Here is a 13,290-nt window from a genome sequence, read left to right as displayed (position 1 = left end):
TTATAGAGAGGCGAAAAAAAGTAAGCAAATGTATTTAGTTGGAAGTGAGGATGGTATATTCAACACTTGTTGATTAGTTAGGGGGTTGTCTACCCTAAGCATATGAAGACATTCCCCCCAACCAGCCCCGCATGGGCCGATGAGAACAATTTGTTCCAATGGCTGTGATACTGGTTGAAGTAGGCACTGTGGATTACTTGTGTGTATGTGTGTGTGTGTATATACATACATACATACATACATATGTATATAGATAGATACAAACACACATATATACACACACACGTATACACATTCAAACACATACCTATATATGTATACATATGTGTATACATACGCACACATACATATATAGTATATATAAATACACACTAGTGTGCCTGTCTTCCCATGATCCCTATAACAATAGCTATTTTCTGCTTTTGAAATCCTTACAATCTGATGGGTGTCTCATTGCTTTGATAAGTACAGTATGTATCAATTCATCAAGGTGAAACAGATAAAACAAAGACAACAGAAACTCAACCTTGGAAAATGTTCTAAGAAGATATGATGAGGGAAAAACTCTAGCAAAGAAAACAGAACACATTGATGAGACAGATAGCAAGAAAAAGAAAAGAAACATATAAGGAAGAAATGTTAATGGGTGAATGGTTAACAGGATCAAATGCTAAAAAGAGGTAAAGAAGACTACATCCTTTCTACTCTCCAATCTCTCCTCTGTACATCTGACAAATTCATGTTGCTGAAGTACAAACCTCATCATTTTAGTGGCTCCTTACTGTTTGTAGGATAAAATACAAACACTCTAGCATTTAGAAACTTTCACAATCTGGCTTTAGTTGTTGTCATTTAGTCATTTCAAATGTATATGATGATGTGATCCCACTTGAAGTTTTCTTGGTAAAGATACTGGAGTTGTTTCTTTCTCCAGATCAGTCTACACATGAGGAAACTGAGTCAAACAGGATTAAGTGACTTGCCCAGGGTAATACAGCTAGTAAGTGATTGAGGCCAGGTTTGTGCTTAAGAAGATGAGTCTTCCTGTGTTCAGGCTCAGCACTCTAAGTATATACTAAATAAATAACAATTTTATGGGAGAGATATGAGGAGCTTAGGTGATTAGAAAAGACTTAGTGAATGAGGCAGCCTTTAGCTCAGCTTTGAAGGGAAATTAGGCATTCTAGGGAGGCAAGGATGGAGCATTTCTCAGATGTAGGTTACAGCCTGTATAAAGAATTAGATATGGGGGCAGAGCCAAGATGACCATGTGAAAACAGCATCTTACCAGAGTTCTCTCCCAGGTTCTGTCAGATACCTCTAAAAAAGTGAATCTGAGCAGATCTGAGAGAGTTAGAAGCCACTAGTAGACTGAGTGGGGCAAATTTCCAAGCCAGGAGAGTCTGCAGGGTCGACAGGATAGATCTGTAGGCTGGGAGAATGCTGGGTGTGTGAAGCTGGTGGTGATCCCTAGACTTCCCAGCCCAGGATCGAGTCTGTTGGAGCTATGGGAGGCAGTAGTGCAGTGCCTGTGGCCACGAGAACAACTACTCCTGAGGCTTGCAGCCCATTGTTTAAAGGCTTGAAACTCACCTTCTTGGACTTCCAGGAGCCATGATGACAAGGTAAAATGTCTCTCATCCCTCCCTTCTTGACCCAGATAACACTTCCATGGGAGAAACCCTGGAGGAACCAGAAGTGGGGCTTCAGTAGCCAAACAGCAGGAGTTCCTGAGGCCAAGGTGGGGTGGAGCCAGCAAGGGTCAACACTAGGAACCCAGAAGTGCCTTCTCACAGCCAGGGAAAGTGGCAGACACCAGCACAGACAAAGGCTGAGACCACCCATGCTCTAGTGTAGCACTAAGGGAAGAGGAGACTTCCAGCAACCAGACCACCTCTCCCCCACACCTCACAAAACCGGAGGCTATAGCACACAAAGCCAGTAACTAGGCTCACAATTCCCAGAACAAGAAGACTGGGACAGAGCCCCCTGAGCCCCAAAAGCATTCATTGTAAAGCCAGGAAAAAAATACCCAACATCAAGAAGCACTGCAGGCAGTAGGAGGGGAAATGGGAAAGAAAAGGGGGGGTGGTCAGAAGGGAGGGAAGAAGTAGCAAGGGGAAAAGGGTAAGATAAGGGAGGGGAATCAAGAGGGAGGATAAACTGAGGAAGGCGCTGGCCAAAAGCAAAGCTCTTTTAAGGAGCGGAAGGGGGGAGGCAGAAATAAAAGCATAAACATGGGGGAGAAACAGGATGGAGAAAAAGACACAGCTTGTAATCATAACTATGAATGTGAATGGTATTAATCCTCCCCTAAAACAGATGTGGATAGCAGATTGGATTGAAAACCATAATCCTACATTATGTTGTTTATAAGAAACACATTTGAAACAGGGGGGATACACACAGGGTAAAGGTAAAGACTGGAGTAGAATATATTGTGCTTCAGCTAAAGTAAAAACAAAAAAAAGCAGGGGTAGCAATCCTAATCTCAGACAAAGCAAAAACAAAGATAGATGTAATTTAAAGAGGTAACGAAGGACACTATATCCTGCTAAAAGGCACCATAAACAATGAAGCAATATCATTATTTAACATATATGCACCAAGTGGTATAGCATGCCAATTCTTAGAGGAGAAGTTAAGGGAGTTACAGGAAGAAATAGACAACAAAACTATACTAGCAGGGGACCTCAACCACCCCCTCTCTGAACTTGATAAATCTAACCTCAAAATAAACAAGAAAAAAGGTAAGGAAGTGAATAGAATTTTAGAAAAGGCAGATATGATAGACCTCTGGAGGAAAATGGAATGGGGATAAAAAAGAATATAGTTTTTTCTCAGTGGTACATGGACATACTAAAAAATTGACCATGTACTAGAGCATAAAAACCTCATAATCCAGTGCAGAAAGGCAGAAATAGTCAATGCATCCTTTTCAGATCATGATTCAATAAAATTATTTTTAATTAAGGACCATGGAAAGATAAACTAAAAATTAATTGGAAACTAAATAATCTGATCCTAAAAAAATGAGTGGGCCAAAGAACAAATCATAGAAACAATTAATAACTTCATTCAAGAGAATGACAATAATGAGACAACATACCAAAACTTATGAGATGAAGCAAAAGCAGTTCTTAGGGGAAACTTTATATCTCTAAATAGTTAAACGACTAAAATAGAGAAAGAGGTGATCAATGAATTGGCCATGCAACTGAAAAAGCTAGAAAAAGAACAAATTGAAAATCCCCAATTAAATACCAAATAAGAAATAATGAAAATCAAAAGAGAGATTTATTAATCAAGAAAACTCTAAAATTAATAAATAAAACTAAGAGATGGTTTTATGAAAAACCAATAAAATTGGTAAACTTTTGGTCAATTTGATTAAAAAAAGAAAGAAGAAAACCAAATTATCAGTATCAAAAATGAAATGGGTGAATTCAGCTCCAATGAAGAGGAAATTAAAACAATAATTAGGAATTATTTTGCCCAATTGTATGTCCATAAATTTGACAACCTTAGGGAAGTGGATGAATATTTACAAAAACATAAATTGCTGAGGTTAACAGAAGAGGAAGTAAAATACCTAAATAACTCCATCTCTTAAAAAGAATTTGAACACTCCATCAATGAACTCTCTAAAAAAAAATCTCCAGGGCCAGGTTGTTTTACATGTGAATTCTATCAAACATTTAGAGAAAATAAATTCCCATACTTTATAAAGTATTTTGGAAAATAGGCAAAGGAGTCCTACCAAACTCTTTTTATGATACAAATATGGTACTAATACCCAAACCAGGAAGAGTCAAAACAGAGAAAGAAAATCATAGACCAATTTTTCTAATGAATATTGATGCAAAAAATTTAAATAAAATATTAGCAAAGAAATTGCAGCAACTTATCATGAGAATAATGTACTATGACCAGGTAGGATTTATTCCTGGAATGCAAGGCTGGTACAACATTAGGAAAACTCTCAGCATAATTGATGACATCAGCAACAAAACTAGCATAAAACATAATCATTTCAATGTGCAGAAAAAGCCTTTGACAAAATACAACACCCATTCCTATTAAAAACACTAGAAAGTATAGGAATCCATGGAGCCTTCCTTAAAATTATAAATAGGATCTACGTAAAACCATCAACAAGCATTATCTGTAATGGGGATAAGCTAGATGAATTCCCAATAAGATCATAGGTGAAACAACGATGTCCATTATCACCCCTATTATTCAATTTGGTACTAGAAATGTTAGCTTTAGTAATAAGAGAAGAGAAAGAAGTTGAAGGAATTAGACTAGGCAAAGAAGAAACTAAATTATCACTTTTTGCAGATGATATGATGATTTATTTAGAGAATCAAGTAAGAAAACTACTTGAAATAATAAAAAACTTTAGCAAAGTTGCAAGATATAAAATATCCACATAAATCCTCAGCATTCCTATATGTTACTAACAAAGCCCAACAACAAGAGATACAAAGAGAAATTCCATTTAAAGTTACTATAGGCACTATAAAATATTTGGGAGTCTACCTGCCAAGATGAACCCAGGGCAGGCCTATATGAACATAATTATGAAACACTTCTCACACAAATAAAGTCAGATCTAAATAAGTGGAAAAACATCAGTTACTCATGATTAGGCAGAGCTAATATAATAAAAATTACAATTTTACCTCAATTAACTTACTTATTCAGTGCCATACCAATCAAACTACCAAAAATATTTTACAGAGATGCATAAAACAATAACAAAATTCATCTGGAAGAGCTAAAGGTCCAGAATATCAAAGGGATTAATGAAAAGAAATGCTAGTGAAGGTGGCCTAGCCATACGAGATATTAAACTGTACTATAAAGCAGATGTCAACAAAACTACTTGGTACACAGTGGTGTATCAGTAGAATAGGTTAGGTACACAAGATGCAGTAGCCAATAACTAGAGCAATCTACTGTTTGATAAACCCAGAGAATCAAGCTCTAGGCTAAGAATTCACTAATTCATAAAAACTGATGGGAAAATTGGAAAATGGTAGGGCAGAAACTGGGCATAGACCAATATCTTACACCCTATACCAAAATAAAGTCAAAATGGGTTAATTATTTAGGAATAAAGGTTGATACTATAAGCAATTTGGGAGAGCAAGGAACAGTTTACCTATCAGATTTATGGGAAAAGGAAAAATTCATGACCCAACAAGAGACAGAGAGCATTACAAAATGCAAAATGGATAATTTTGATTATGTTAAATTGAAAACTTTTTTTGTATAAACAAAGCCAATGCAACAAAGATTAAAGGGAAAGCAGAAAATTGGGAGAAAATCTTTACAACCAGTGTCTCTGATAAAGGCCTTATCTCTAAAATATATAGGGAACTGAGCCAAACTTATAGGAATACAAGTCATTCCCCAATTGAAAAATGGTCAAAGGATATGAACAGGTAGTTTTCAGAGGAAGAAATTAAAGATATCTATAGGCATATGAATAAATGCTCTAATTCACTATTGATTAGAGAAATGCAAATCAAACAACTCTTAGGTACCACATCTCTCCTGTGAGATTGGCTAACATGACAAAACAGGAAAATGATAAATGCTGGAGAGGATGTGGGAAAATTGGAACAAGGTTACATTGCTGGTGGAGTTGTGAACTGATCCAGCCATTCTGGAGAGCAATTTGGAACTATGCCCAAAGGGCTATAAAAATATGCATACACTTTGACTCAGTAATACCACTTCTAGGGCTGTATCCCAAAGAGATCACACAAGTGGGAAAGGGACCTATACGTACAAAAATATTTATAGCAGCTCTTTTTGTGGTAGCAAAGAATTGGAAATCAAGGAGATGCCCATCAATTGGGGAATGGCTAAACAAGTTGCAGTACATGAATGTACTGGAATAGTATTGTGCTATAATAAATGGGGAAAATACAGACTTAGTAATAACCTGGAAAGACCTACATGATATGATGCTGAGTGAATGGAGCAGAACCAGGAGAACATTGTACACAACCACAGACATATTGCTTCTATGATAACTGACTTTGATAGACTTGGCTCTTCTCAGCAATACAAGGTTCAAAGACAGCTCCAAAAGACTCATGATGGAAAGAGCTCTCTACATCCAGAGAAAGAACTATGGAGTCTGAATGCAGATAGAGGGAAACTGTTTGTTCTCTCTTTTTTTTCCTCTCCTTTTTTGGTTTCTTCTTTCTCATGATTCATTCCATTGCTCATAGTTCTTCTTCACAACTTGACTATTGTGAAAATAAGTTTAATGAGTAGTTATATGTAGAAGATATATCAGATTCCTTGCCATCTTGGGGGGAAGTTTAGAGGGGGGTAAGAAAACTTGGAACTCAAAAATATGTGGAACTGAGTGTTGTAAACTAAAAATACAAAAATCTAAAAAAAGAATTAGAGATGGAAGATGGATGAAGAAGAGTACAAAGGACAAATTGGTTGGGTGGCAAAATATGAAGAGAGTAATGTATATACTTCTGATTATCCTTTTCTGTATACATGTTATTTCTTATAGAATGTAAGAACCTTGAGAGCAGAGATTATTTTATTTTTATCTTTGCAGCCCCAGCATTAAACATGGTGACTGGCAGATATGTTTTCAATACTATTACTTAATATTTACCTATAGTGGCTTAAAGTTTATAAAGCATTTTTATGTATACTACTTCATTTGATCATCACAAAATCCTTGTGGAATAAGTTGTATCATTATCTCTATTTTATAAATGAGGAAATAGACCCTGGCAGAAGGTCTGACTTGCCCAGGGTCACACAGCTAGTGTCTCAGGAGAGATTTTAATCCAGGTCTCCCTGATAGCACATCCACTGCTCTATCTATGACACTGACTTCTCTCAATAAATATATGCTGAATTAATTGCTTACTACTTGACCTTAATATTAATACTAGTGATAATTTATATAGTTCCTTGATGTTTGAAAAGCACTTTGAAAAGATTTTTTCATTTTATCCTCTAAGCAACTTGGGACATAGATTCTATTTTATTCTACATTTTACAGATGAGGAAACTGAAGCAGACAGCAGTGACTTTACTAGGATAATAAAACAAATAAATATCTGAAGCTGGCTTTGAACTTAGGCCTTCCTGATTCCAAGTCCACTTCTCTATCCCTTGTGCCACCTATCTGTCTCCTTGAATATCTTGACAATTTAGGAGGAAATGTTGTCCGCTGAGTTATAAGGGGGTAGAGGTGAGATTGGGACTTCAGAATGTGGAGAAAGTTTGCAATAGCTGGGGAGTTTCCTAGGGATCAGCTAAAGAGGAATAAAAGGATTGTTTACTAGCAATGAGTTCTAATGGATCTTGGACAGGGTATGGATGGTAATGATGACATGGGAGTACCAAGGCTGATAGCAATCTTACAGGGTGAAGAATTTCCTGATGATAAGATTCCTGAGGACATGACTGAGTCCAGTTCAAAGGAGTACAGGTAGGAAATAAGTATGTCTTTCACCTGCTTCTCTTTCTCTCCACTCAAACTGCCACCTCTCTAGTTCAGACCTTTATTACCTTTTGCCTATTGAGGGATTTCAGTATCCTTCTAATTGGTCACCATATTCCCTGACTCCAATCTATTCCTCCCTACCATGATTTTCCTTAAATTATGGTCTGAGCCCATCACCTACTCTCCTACTCAATAAACTCTAGGGCCTTCCTATTGTTTCTGGAATCAGATTAAAAACTCCTTTGTTTGGCATTAAAAACTCTTCATCCTTTCTTTCTTTTACAATCATTGTAATCTATTTCATTTCACATGCTCTATTTGGTTTTTCTCTGCACACACCACTCCTTCCCCTTTCTCTGTGTCATTGTACTGACTGTTTCCAGTGCCTAGAATGTACTCCTTCTGAACCTCTGATTCTTATAATCCCTTGATTCATTTAAGATTAAGGTTAAGGACCTCCTCAAGAAAGACAAAAAGGAAACAAGCATTTATTAAGCACCTACCATGTGCCAGGCACTGTACTAAGCAATTTTCAAATATTATCTCATTTGATTCAGGAAGCCTTTCTTGGTTCCCATAGCAGCTAGTGTTATTCCTTTTAAGGTTACCTTTTGTCCATGTTGTCTCCCCCAATAGAATATAAGATTCTTGAGGGTAGAGATTGTTTTTGCTTTTCTATGGTATTCTTAGTGCTTAGCATAGGAGCTCATACATACAGTAAGCACTTAATAAATGGCATGCATGTATGTGTGTTTATGTATATATAATACATATACATGTACATGTATGTATATGTGTATCTATCTATATTGATATCTATCTGTCTTTATCTACATATACTTACATATATATGTATATATGTATATATATATATATATATATATATATATATATATATAGAGAGAGAGAGAGAGAGAGAGAGAGAGAGAGAGAGAGGGAGAGAGAGAGAGAGACAGACAGACAGACAGACAGACAGAGACAGAGACGTATAGAGTATCAAGAATAATTTTGAGGTTGAGAATTTGGATGACTGGAAGGGTGGTGGTTCCCTTGATAGAAAATGGCAAGTTGAGAAGAGGGATGTTTGGGAGAGTAAATATCATGAATTCTATTTTGAGCATAATAAATTTGAGATGCCTATGAGACAGTTTGAAATATCTGTTGATTTAGAGTGGTAAAGTGTTTAGAAGGCTGAATAGATGGTAGCCAGGAATACCTTCATCCATTTTTTTTTAACACAGGCACTTCTTGACTGAGTAACCATGGATGAGTTTTACTCACAGGTTTGCAAGGATCAGATAAGATAATGCAAACAAAGAACTTTGCAAACCTTAAGGTGCTGCATAAATGCCATTTGTCATTGCTACTGTTGTTGTAATGATCTTACTCTCATCTTTTTATTGATATCTCATTGCTATTATTCAGTGTCATTATTATTAATCTTAAATTCTTCTCATCTTTTCCCCAGGAGTTCAGTAGGAAACAGTTCTAGGACAAATTGCCATCCTACTATTATTCTTTTATTTTTATTGTTCTATAGACTATTACACAGGGGAGTAGGATAACTGCTTTTTCTAGTTGAATGAAAGAGTTAGCCTGTAAGCTCATTTTTCACAGATGCACCTTTTCATTTATTATTTTATTTTGCTCCTGATTACATGTAAAAACAATTTTGAACATTCATTTTTAAAAGTTTGAGTTTCAAATTCTCTCCCTTCCTCCTTCCCTACCCCCTTCATTGAGAAAGTAAGCAATTTGATATAGTTACCATATGTAGTCATATAAAACATATTTTAATATTAGTCATATTGTAAAAGAATATATAGACCAAAAATACCCTCAAGAAAAATAAAGTAAAAAAGTAAGCTTCAATCTGCATTTAGAGGACATTGATTCTTTCTCTGGGGATATATAGCAATTTTTTTATCCTAAGTCCCTTCATAGTTTTCTTGGACCCGTGTATTGCTGAGAATAGCTAAGTGATTCACAGCTGATCATTTTACAATATTGATTTTACCGTGTATGTTTTTCTCCAGATTCTACTAGCTTCATTTTGTATAAGTTCATGGAAGTCTTTCCATGTTTTTCTTATACTATCTTGCTCGTTATTTCTTATAGCACAATGTTCTTCCATCACAATCACGTACCACAACTTGTTCAACCATTCCCCAATTGATGGGCACCGCCTCAATTTCCAATTCTTTGCCACCAGAAAAGAGCTGCTATGAATATTTTTCTCTATATAAGTTCTGTTCCTTTTTATCTCTTTTGGGATACAGACCTAGTAGTGCTTTTTTAGGTCAAAGAATATGCATGGTTTTATAGCCTTTTGGGTAATAGTTCCAAATTGTTCTACAGCATGGTTGAATCACTTCACAATCCCATCAATAGTACATCAATGTCTCAATTTTCTGACATTCCCTCCGACATTTGTCATGTTCCTTTTCTGTCTTATAAGTCAATCTAATTGGTGTGAGATAGTACTCCAGAGTTGTTTTAACTTACATTTCTCCAATCAATAGTGATTTAAAGCATTTTTCATATGACTTTAGATAGCTTTGATTACTTCATTTGATGACTGACTGCTCATATCTTTTGGTCATTTATCAATTGGAAAATGGCTCTTATTATTATAAATTTGACTCAGTGCTCTATGTATTTGAGAAATGAGGCCTTTATCAAAGAAAATAACTTCAAAAAAATTTAACAGTTATGATTGCTAATTGTGTTTCCTTCTATCCTATTCTCTCTTTCACCCTGTCCTTCCTCAAAAGCATTTTGCTTCTGACTACTCCGACAAAAATATGCCCTGCTTTCTATCACCAGCCCATATCCTGTTCCCCTACTATTTTCTTGTAGAGTAAGATAGATTTCTATACCCCATTGAGCATGTATATTATTCTCTCTTTGAGCCAATTCCAATGACAGTAAGGTTCACACATTCTCCCTACATCCCCTCCATTGTAAAAGCTTTTTCTTCCCTCTTTTATGTGAGATGATTTATTCCATTCTACCTCTCCCTTTCCCTTATTCCCAGTGCATTCCTCTTTTTCACTCCTTAGTTTTATTTTCTTTTTCTAAGATCTCATCCCTTCACATCCAACTCATACTGGGCCCTGGATCTATATATACTCCTTTTAACTGCCCTAATAATGAGAAAGTTCTTATGACTTGCAAGTATCATCTTCTCGTGTAGGAATGTAAAAAGTTTAACATTATTAAGCCCATTAAGATTTCCTTTTCCTACTTTACTTTTTGTGCTTCTATTAAATCTTGTATTTGAAAGTGAAATTTTCTATTCAGTTTTGTTTTTTTCATCAAGAGTGCTTGAAAGTCCTTTATTTCATTGAATATCCATTTTTCCCCCTGAAGGATTATACTCAGTTTTTCTGGGTAGGTGATTCTTGTTTGTAACCTTAGCTCCTTTGCCCTCCAGAATATAATATTTCAAGCCCTCTGATCCTTTAATGGAGAAGATGCTAAATCTTGTGTTATCCTGAGTGTGACTTCATGATCCTCAAGTTGTTTTTTTTCTAGATGATTGCAATATTTTCTCCATGACCTGGGATCTCTGGAATTTGGTTTTAACATTCTTGGGAGTTTTCATTTTAGGAGCTCTTTCAGGAGGTGATCAGTGGATTCTTTCCATTTTTATTTTACCCTCTGGTTGCAGAATATCAGGGTAGTTTTCCTTGGTAATTTCTTGAAAAATCATGTCCAGGCTCTTTTTTTATCATGGCTTTCAAGTAGTCCAATAATTTTTAAATTATCTATCCTATATCTGTATTCCAGGTCAGTTATTTTTGTAATTATTTATTTTACATTATCTTCTGCTTTCTATTCTTTTGGTTTTGTTTTATTGTTTCTTGATTTCTCATGGTCATTAGCTTCCACTTTTTCAATTATAATTTCTAAAAAATTATTTTTTATTGAGCTTTTCTACCTCCTTTTCTATTTGGCCAATTCTATTTTTAAGGAGTTTTTTCCTTCAATAAATTTTTGTGTCTCTCTTTGTATTTTTTAAATTCTATTTTTTAAAAGAGTTCCTTTCTTCAGTGAACTTTTGTATATCTTTTTCCAATTGGCCAGTTTTGCTTTTCAATGCATTCTTCTCCTCATTGGATTTTTGTACCTCTTTTACCATTTGTCCTGGTCTGTTTTTTAAGGCATTCTTTTCTTCAGTACTTTTTTGTGCCTCCTTTACCAAGCTGTTGACTCTTTTTTCATAATTTTTCTGCATCACTCTCATTTCTCTTCCCAATTTTTCCTTTACCTTTCTTTACTTGATTTTCAAAATCCTTTTTGAGCTCTTCCATGATCTGAGACCAATTCATATTTTTCTTGGAGGCTTCGAATGTAGGAACTTTGACTTTCTTGTCTTCTTCTGCATGTGTGTTTTCAGCTTCCTTGTCACCATAGTAAATTTCTAGGGTCAGAGTTTTTCCCTTGTCTGCTCATTTTTCTAGCCTATTACTTGACTTTTAACTCTTTGTTAAAGTAGGGCTCTGCTTCCAGGGTGATGGGCACACTCTCTTGAGCTTCAGGGATTTTATGCAGCTATTCTCAGAGATACTTCTAGGGACATGTAAGTTTTCAGTTCTTCTAAGGTCATATGATCTAAGGAGAGGTGTGTTTACTTCTCTCCTAATCTGTGCTCTGGTCTGTGAGTGACCACAAGCACTCTTTTCCCCCTAGAATAGAAAATAGAAGACAATGTAAAATATATAATTAGAAAAGCAACTGACCTGGAATATAGATCTAGGACAGATAATTAAAAAAATTATTGGACTACCTGAAAGCCATGATAAAAAAGGAGCTTAGACATCCTCTTTCAAGAAATTACCAAGGAAAACTGTCCTGATATTTGGAACCAGAGGGTAAAATAGAAATTGAAGGAATCCACTGACTACCTCCCGAAAGAGCTCCTAAAATGAAAATTCCCATGAGGTCCCTACTCCAATGTGGCCACAAGTTCTGTGGTGATTGACACCCTGGATTATAACTTGGATGTGAGTATGGGGAAAGCAAGAGAGTCTTGCTCCCAGTGCCAGCAAAGAGACCCATGTAGTCTCTTTCTGACAGTTTCTGACTTTCTGAACTGTTGTTCCACCATCTTATGGGCTGAGAGCTCTAGAAGCAGCTGCTGCCACTGGTGATTTAGTGGCTCCCAAAATCTGCTCCTCCTCTGCTGGGGTTGTTCTGTGCTGGTATGGCCTGCACTGGACTGCACTCCACTCTCACACTGGTAAAACAAACCTTTCCTACCAACCCTCTAAATTGTCTTGGGCTGGAAAATTATTTTACCCCTTCCTTTTGCGGGCTGCCACTCCAGAATACGTTTTAGAGCATTATTTACAGGTGTTCCAAAGGGTTTAGGGGAGAGCTCAGGAGAGTCCCTGCCTTTTCTTCAACATCTTGGCTCCACCCACCTGTATTGACTCACATATGAGCACCTCAGGGACAACTAATAGCTACAGAACAACAGGTACAAGACATAAGTCATGTTGTTTAATGTGATTTTAATTTCATCTTATAGGTGTCTATGTTTTAATAGCTTCTTTTTTCATGTAGCTTGGAAACTGGGAATACTGTGAATATTTGGTAGGTGAGGATTATTAAAGATTGTTTAAGGTTCTGTGTTTTGGTGTAATGTCCAGATTATTTTGGGCAAGAGTTCAGTCCATGATGATGGTTTGGTTTAAGTATAGTTTATTGATTGGGCTTTTCCATGGCGTTTTGAGGCCTTTATTTGTAATGTATAATGTAATGTTTGTTATCTGTCTGGCCAT

The sequence above is a fragment of the Trichosurus vulpecula genome, chromosome 7 (genome assembly GCF_011100635.1).
Source record: "Trichosurus vulpecula isolate mTriVul1 chromosome 7, mTriVul1.pri, whole genome shotgun sequence".
Classification (NCBI taxonomy): Eukaryota; Metazoa; Chordata; class Mammalia; order Diprotodontia; family Phalangeridae; genus Trichosurus; species Trichosurus vulpecula.
This window is presented reverse-complemented; position numbering follows the sequence as displayed.